Source organism: Molossus molossus, unplaced genomic scaffold (assembly GCF_014108415.1).
Source record: "Molossus molossus isolate mMolMol1 unplaced genomic scaffold, mMolMol1.p scaffold_m16_p_4, whole genome shotgun sequence".
Lineage (NCBI taxonomy): Eukaryota > Metazoa > Chordata > Mammalia > Chiroptera > Molossidae > Molossus > Molossus molossus.
In genome coordinates this window covers 46593347-46602215 of record NW_023425377.1, presented here as the reverse complement: position 1 = coordinate 46602215, position 8869 = coordinate 46593347, and positions in this window count along the sequence as shown.

The following is an 8869-nucleotide window of genomic DNA, read 5'->3' as shown; positions in this document are numbered from 1 at the left end:
TAACTTTAATAAACGTCTCAATTTTTCTGTAAATCTAAACTGCCCTAAAAAATAATGTCTATTAAATATACAACTGCCCGGCCCTGGCTGGTTTGGCGCAGCAGTTAGAGCATCAGCCTTCGGCCTGAAGAGTCATGGGTTTGATTCTGGTCAAGGGCACGTACCTTTACCATGGTTGTGGTTCAGTCCCTGGCCCTGGTCAGGGTCCTGTGAGAGGCAGCCAGTTATGTTTCTCCCTCTCTCTCTCTTCTTCCTTCTCCCACTCTGTCTAAAAATAAATGGAAAAATATCCTCTGGTGAGGATTAAAAATACACACACACACACACACTCACACACACACACACTGAGCTGGCTGGTGTGGCTCAGTTGGTTGGGTGTTGTCCTCTGCACTGAAAGGTTGAAAGGTTGCCAGTTGGATTCCTGGTCAGGGCAAATGCCAGGGTTTCAGGCTCCATTCCCCACAGAGGCGTGCAGGATGCAGCCGATTGACGTTCCTATTCATATCCATGTTTCTCTCTCTCCCTCTCCCTTCCTCTCTCTCTAAAAATTAATAAAAAGACTTTAAAAAATAGCCCTGGCGAGGATTCCAAAATGGCAACGGAATGAATGGAAGCTACACAGACCATCTCCCAGGACCAAACTGGAATTACAACTAAAATAAAGACAAATCGACAGGAAAAAGCAACAGAAAAGCAGTTTGCAAGGATCATATAACCAGGGACACTAACTTGATCTTAGTAGGATTGCAAAGGCGCAAGAGGGGGGCTGGGACCCCACAGACAGCAGCAGCCTTAGCTGTGAGCAGCGCTCTTGGGTTAAACTCCCAAGAGCTCCACAGCCCAGAGCCAGGACAGAGGCTAAAATAGCCATAGCCACTCACCTTGGGCTCGGGCAGAGGGAGGGTGGACTGGACTGGAACAGTGTGGGGACACTCAGGATTTGGAGGGGGCTCTGAGCTTTTGCTGAGTTGCAGGACGGTGGTCATCTTACTCCTTCCCAGGGCTCTGGAGAGAGGCGGTGGCCCCTCCCTCAGAGATTCAACCACACCTAGGTGGGTCATTGAAATGCAAATTGAGGCTCACTAATAACCAGCATCTGCCCCACCCTCTGGATATCCCCTTACCCTGAGCACCTGAGGGAGTTCTTTCATGCAACTGAGAACCCAAGGTTCCTCAAGTAACCACTACTGATAACCTCCAGACAAAAACCTAGAGGATAACTGTACCATTCCTGGGCTAGCAACTCTACCCAGGAAAGTAAGACTTGACAGTGGTGTTTAACGTGGGTCCTCCCTCGCTCAACCAAACCCAGGAGAGGGAGCCACAAACAGCAGAACACCAACACCCACAGGGAAAATTCGGCAGGCTCCGAAGCCCACTGCGATACCCAAAATGGTGAAACACAGAAACAAATGCCAAATAAAAGAACAAGGGACCTCTACCGAAGATGAGATAAATGTGGAGCAGTTAAGCAAGTTAACAGAGCTAGAATTCAGAGCCATGACCTGGAGGAAGCTCAACTGCATGACTAAGGACACAGAGATGTTGAAAATCAACCAGTTGGAAATTAAAAACAACCAAGAAGAAATAAAAAAATGACATATCAGAAATAAAGAAGACATTGGAAGGTCTAAACAGCAGAGTAGAGGAAGCTGAGAACTGGATCAGTGAATTAGAAGATAGGGTAGAAAAAATCAACCAATCAGAAAACCAAAAGGAAAAAACAGTTAAAAAACAGGAAGACAGCTTCCTGTTTCCTGGGACAACTGGAAACGTAATAATATTCGCATCATAGGAGTCCCTGAAGAAGAAGAAAATGAGCAAGGGTTAGAGAATATATTTAAAGAAATAGTGACAGAAAACTTCACTAATTTGGTGAAGGAAGAAGGCATTCAAGTTCAAAAAGCACAGAGAGCCCCAAGTAAGAAGAACCCAAACAGGTCCACACTAAGACACATAGTAATTAAAACGCCAAAAATTAAAGACAAAGAGAGAATCCTAAAAGCAGCAAGAGATAAGCAACAGGTTACCTATAAAGGAACCCCCATAAGGCTCTCAGCTGACTTCTGAAAAGAAACACTACAGGCCAGAAGGAAATGGCATGAAGTAATCAAGGTCATTAAAAACAAGGATCTGAATCCAAGACTACTCTACCCAGCAAGGCTGTCATTCAAAATAGAAGGTCAAATAAAGAGCTTCCCAGACAAAAAAAGGCTAAGGGAATACATTAGCATCAAACCAGCACTGCAAGAAATGTTAAAAGGACTGCCATAATTAGTAGAAGAAATAGGTAGAAAAATACAACCACACTAAACAAAAATGGCAATAAATAAGTACATACCAATAATCACCTTAAATGTAAATGGACTGAATGCTCCAATAAAATAGCTGATTGCATAAGAAAGCATGACTCATCTGTACATTGTTTACAAGAGACCCACTTCACAACAAAAGACTCACAGTTGAAAGTGAAGGGATGGAAAAAAATCTTCCAAGCAAATGGAAAGGAAAAAAAGCTGGGGTAGCAATACTCATATCTGATAAAATAGATTTCAAAATGAAGACCATAACTAGAGACAAAGAAGGCCAGTACATAATATTGAAAGGATCTATCCAACAGGAAGATATAACCCTGATAAACATATATGCACCCAATACAGGAGCACTAAAATATATTTAAAATCTTCTGGAGGACTTCAAAGGAGAAAATGACAGCAAACAATCATAGCGGGGGACTTCAACACCCTGCTGACATCGCTGGATAGATCCTCTAGACAAAAAATTAGCAAAGAAACAGAGACTCTAAATGAAGCACTAGACCACATGGATTTAATAGATATCTACAGAGAATTACACCCTAAAACTACAGAATTCACATTCTTCTTAAGTGAACATGGGACATTCTCAAAGACAGACCACATGATAGGACACAAACTAAGTCTCTACAGGTTCAAGAAGATTGAAATCATATCAAGCATCTTCTCAGATCACAATGGCATGAAACTAGAAATCAATTGCAACAAAAGTATGCAAAGACATTTGAACACATGAAGGCTAAATAGCATGTTATTAAACAATGAATGGGTTACCAAGGAGATCAAGGAAGAAATTATCCTCACCCGAGGACACTTTTTCATTCTTTGTTCAGATAGAGCAGGAGGGAGAGAGAGAGAGAGAGAAACATCGATGTGAAAGGGACACGTCGAGTGGCTGCCACCCGCACGACCAACCAGGGCCTGGGACAAACTGCAACCGAGGTACGGGCCCTTAGCGGGAACCGAACCCGGGTCTCTCCGGACCGCAGGCCGACGCTTTAACCGCTGAGCCAAACTGGCCAGGGCTCAAGGAAGAAATTAAACAATTCCTGGAAACCAATGAAAATGAACACACAACAACACAAAATCTATGGGATGCAGCAAAAGCAGTTCTGAGAAGGAAGTTCATCGCACTACAGGCCTACCTCAAGAAATAAGAAAAATTTCTAATTGACTGTTTAACCTCCCAACTTAAAGAATTGGAAAGTAAACAAAAAGAAAACCCCAGAACAAGTAGAAGAAAGGAAATAGTAAAGATCAGAGCAAAAATAAATGACATAGAGACCAAAAAAACAATTCAAAGGATTAGTGAAACAAAGAGCTGGTTTTTTGAAAAGATAAACAAGATTGATGGACCCTTAGCTAGAGTCTCACCAAGAAACAAAGAGAGAGAACCCAAATGCACAAAATCAGAAATGAAAGGGGAGAAGTAACACCTGATACCACAGAAATACAAAAGATCGTTAACAGCTACTATGAACAATTATATGGCAACAAATTCGACAATCTAAGTGAAATGGACAAATTTTTAGAAACACACAGTCTCCCAAAACTGGACCTGGAAGAGACAGAAAACTTGAACAAACCAATAACAACTAAGGAAATTGAAGAGGTAATCAAGACTCTCCCAGCAAACAAAAGCCCAGGCCCAGATGGCTTCACCGGGGAGTTCTACCAAACATTCAAAAAAGAACTAACACCCATTCTCCTCAAACTATTTCAAAAAATTCAAGAAGACGGAAGACTTCCAAACTCGTTTTACGAGGCCAGCATAATTCTAATTCCAAAACCAGAAAAAGACACTACAAAGAAAGAAAACTACATGCCAATATCCCTGATGAACATAGACACCAAAATCCTGAACAAAATACTAGCAAATCGGATCCAGCAATACATCAAAAAAAGTATTCACCATGACCAAGTGGGATTCATCCCAGGGATGCAAGGCTGGTACAACATTCGCAAATCAATAAATGTGATACACCACATAAACAAAATGAATAAAAACCGCATGATCATATCAATAGATGCTGAAAAAGCATTCAACAAAATCCAGCATTAATTTCTGATAAAAATGCTCAGCAATCTGGGAATAGAGGGATCATATCGCAACATAATAAAGGCGCCATATATGAAAGACCTACACCCAACATCATACTCAATGGGCAGAAACTAAAAACATTTCCCTTAAAAACAAGAACAAGACAAGGATGACCACTTTTGCCACTCTTATTTAACATAGTACTGGAAGTCTTAGCCACAGCAAGCAGACATGAAGAAAAAAATAAAAGGGATCCAAATTGAAAAGGAGGAAGTGAAACTGTCATTATTTGCAGATGACATATTATACATAGAAAATCCTAAAGACTCCATCAAAAATCTACTAGACTTAATAAATGAATTTGGCAAAGTAGCAGGATACAAAATTAACGCCAAGAAATTGACAGCATTCTTATACACCAATGATGAACTCACAGAAAGAGAAACTGAAAAAACAATCCCATCTACCATCGCGGCAAAAAAATTAAGATACCTAGAAATAAACTTAACCAAAGAAGTAAAGGACCTATTTGCAGAAAACAACAGGACATTGAAAAAAGAAATAGAGGAAGATATAAAAAAGTAGAAGCACATACCTTGTTCATGGATTGGAAGAATTAACAGCATTAAAATGTCCATACTACCCAAAGCAATCTATAGATTCAATGCAATCCCCATCAAAATACCAACGACATATTTCACAGAACTAGAACAAATACTTTAAAAGTTCATATGGAACCAAAAAAGATCCCGAATAGCCACAGTAATCTTGAAAAAGAAGGACAAAGTAGGCGGGATCACAATACCAGATATCAGGTTATACTACAAAGCGACAGTAATCACAACAGCCTGGTACTGGCACAAGAACAGGCATATAGACCAGTGGAACAGAACAGAGAACCCAGAAATGGACCCAAGGCAATATGCTCAATTAATATTTGACAAAGGTGGCAAGAGCATACAGTGGAGTGAAGACAGCCTCTTTAATAAATGGTGTTGGGAAAATTAGACAGCTACATGCAAAAAAATAAGACTAGACCATCAACTTACACCATACACAAAAATAAACTCAAAATGGATAAAAGACTTAAATGTGACTCATGCATCCATGAAAATCCTAGAAGAAAATGTAGGCAACAAAATTTTGGACATCATATGCAGCCGAATTTTCACTGATACATCACCTAAGGCAACAGAAACAAAGGAGAAAATGAGCACATGGGACTACATCAAACTCAAAAGCTTTTGCACAGCAAAAGAAACAACCATCAAAATGGAAAGGCAACCCACTGTATGGGAGAACATCATTACCAATGATACATCAGATAAGGGGTTAATTTCCAAAATATATAGAGTACTCATACAACTCAACAAAAGGAAGACAAAGAACCCAATTAAAAAATGGGCAGAGGAGCTGAATAGACACCTCTCCAAACAGGGCATACAAATGGCCAAGAGACATATGAAGAAATGCTCAACATCACTAATCATCAGAGAGACGCAAATTAAAACAACAATGAGGTATCACCTCATACCTGTCAGAATGGCCTTCATAAACAAACCATTAAACAACAAGTGTTGGCGAGGGTGTGGAGAAAAGGGGATTCTAGTATACTGCTGGTGGAAATGCAGACTGGTGCAGCCACTATGGAAGACAATATGGTGTTACCTTAAAAAATTAAAAATTGAACTGCCATTTGACCCAGTGATCCCGCTTCTAGGAATATACCCTAAGAAGCCTGAAACACCAATCAGAAAGAATATATGTACCATGTTCATAGCAGCACTATTACAATAGCTAAGATCTGGAAACAGCCCAAGTGCCCATCAGTAGACGAATGGATCAAAAAGCAGTGGTACATATACACAATGGAGTACTATGCAGCTGTAAGAAAGAAAGATCTCTTACCCTTTGAGACAGCATGGAGGGACCTGGAAAGTATTATCACAAAGCAAGCAGAAAAAGACAAATAGCGCATGATCTCACTTATTTGTGAAATATAATGAATATAACAGTCTGAGGAATAGGATAGACCCAGAAACATGGAAGTAGGGTACAGATTGACAACCCTCAAAAGAGGGGGTGGTGGGGGGAGGGAAGAGATAAACTACAGAACTTATATGCATGTACGCATAACCGATGGACATGGACAACAAAGCCAGGGACTAGGGGTGGGGGGGTGGGGGATGGGGAGGAGGGTGTCAATGGGGTAAAAAAGGAGAAACATCTGTAACAAAAATAAAATTAAAAAAAAAAAAATAGCCCTGAGCAGTTTGCCTGAGCGGTTAGAACGTCGGCCTGCGGTTCAGAGAGTCCCAGGTTCAGTTCCCACTAAGGGCACGTACCTCTGTTGCAGTTTGTCCCCGGCCCTGGTTGGGTTGTGTGGGTGGCATCCACTCGATGTGTCCTTTTTACGTCGATGTTTCTCTCTCTCTCTCCCTTCCTCTCTTCCTCCCGCTCTATCTGAACAAAAAAATGGAGAATATCCTCAGGTAGGGATAAAAAAAAAAGTTTTTAAAAAGATATATATAACTTTAATAATTTTTAATATCAATGCTTAAGAGTAAGAGTAATGTACAAAAACAAAAATAGTTGCAGACTAATCTTGACCAGTAACTTGTATAAGTTAAGCATGGAGTTAAATTCTTCTGATGGCTGAATTTGGAAGGAGCTGGAAGAAAGGCAAAAGTATTTATGAAGAGTGTTTGCAGCAGATTAGCATGGGTACCTGCAGGGTCCTTTGCCTAAATTACTGACTGACATTAAGGGGAATCAAATCAGAACACCCCCTGGAGGTCACAATGGGCATGTCCACTAGTCTTGTCTCCACAAAACCTGGAATTGACACTTATGGTTGGTTTGTTAAACTAGCACACTTTCAAGGGCTTTTCAGCACTCCAGCCTTTAGTTGGAGGAATTGGGAAGAGAGTTGAGATGATGGTGAAGCAGTATGCTTAGACTAGGTTGAGCAGGGCCTTAAATTCTTTTTTTCTTGTTTATATTACTAATAATATTCTCATCATAAGAGTGAAACCTACACTGAAGCATTACTGAGCAAAACTGAAATGCCCCTTCATCCAACTCAATATCCTCTATTCTCTCTTCCAGTTCCTAGTTGACTTTCAAGTCTTAAATCAAAGAGAGAAAATCCCAACTGGCTGGTGTGGCTCAGTGGATTGAGTGTCATCCCATGGACTGAGAGGTCTGGGTTCGATTCTAAGTCAGGCCACACATGCCAGGTTTTGAGCTTGATCCCAGTTGGGGAGTATGCAGGAGGCAGCCGATCAATGTTTCTCTCTCACATGGATGCTTCCATCTCTCTCTCCCTTTCTCTCTCTCTCCAAAACATCAATAAAAACACATTTAGCCCTGGCCGCTTTGGCTCAGCGGTTAGAGCGCCGGCCTGCGGTCCTGAGAGACCCGGGTTCGGTTCCCGCTAAGGGCATGTACCTCGGTTGCAGTTTGTCCCCGGCCCTGGTCGGTTGTGCGGGTGGCAGCCACTCGATGTGTCCCTTTCACATTGATGTTTCTCTCTCTCTCTCTGTTCCTCTCTCCCCCCCACTCTACCTGAACAAAAAATAAAAAAATGTCCTCGGGTGAGGATAAAAAAAAAAAAAACACATTTAAAAAAATAAAATTAAATTAAAAAAAAGAGATAAAATGCCAAAGCAAAAATGCCATGGTGGTTCTCTGGATCTCCCAGTACCCTGTGTTTCAATGCCAGAGCACCTTGCACAGAGGGTTGTGACTAGCCAATTGCTATCTGTTGGTCTCATAGATTGCAATCTCCTGATTGCTAAGGCTGGGTTTTACTACATTTTGTTGCACTGGTGCTTGGCACAGTGCTGGCAAGGAGAAGGCATTAGGACACTGTTTACTGAGGTCAACTGTGTGGAGGAGAGGCAGGCTGCCTTGATAAATTAAGTCTACCTTTCTCAGGCCGGTTTATACTTAAGGGACATTTAAGGGGCCCAGCCTCTAAGCTGAGGTCCAGTCAAGTGATACAAACTCCGACAACCTCAATGGAAGCCTCCTAAAATTAAGAGAAATGCATAAGAAAGGCACTGAAGCAAAGGGGCCTGGTAGGAAAGGCTCTGGCCTTGCAGGAAAGATGCAGTGAGGCCCTGGAACTTAGTGCCACCTCTCCGAATCTGCTTTTCCCCCTCCGAGGAAACTCATACTAATGGGATTCATAATATCTGCCCAATTTAGGTGAAGAAACTTTGCAGAATGGATCAAGAGCAAGGTCTGCGCAGCGACCACCCCTTACATGCTCCCGAGGCCGCGGCTGTCCACCCGCAGTGACCCTGTCGTTATGACCACTTTGTCCAACCAGTTTCATCTCTAGAGCTCTGCAGTGTCCTGGTGTGGTGTCCTGGAAATGAGCGCTGGGGGCAGGGAGCGGGAGCATTGCCCTGGCCTCCGGGACCCCCGGGCTGCGCCGCCGCTCTGCTGCCGCCTTCCTGTGGCCACCCTGAGGCGACCTCCCGCCGTCCTGCAGGCCCCCTCCCTC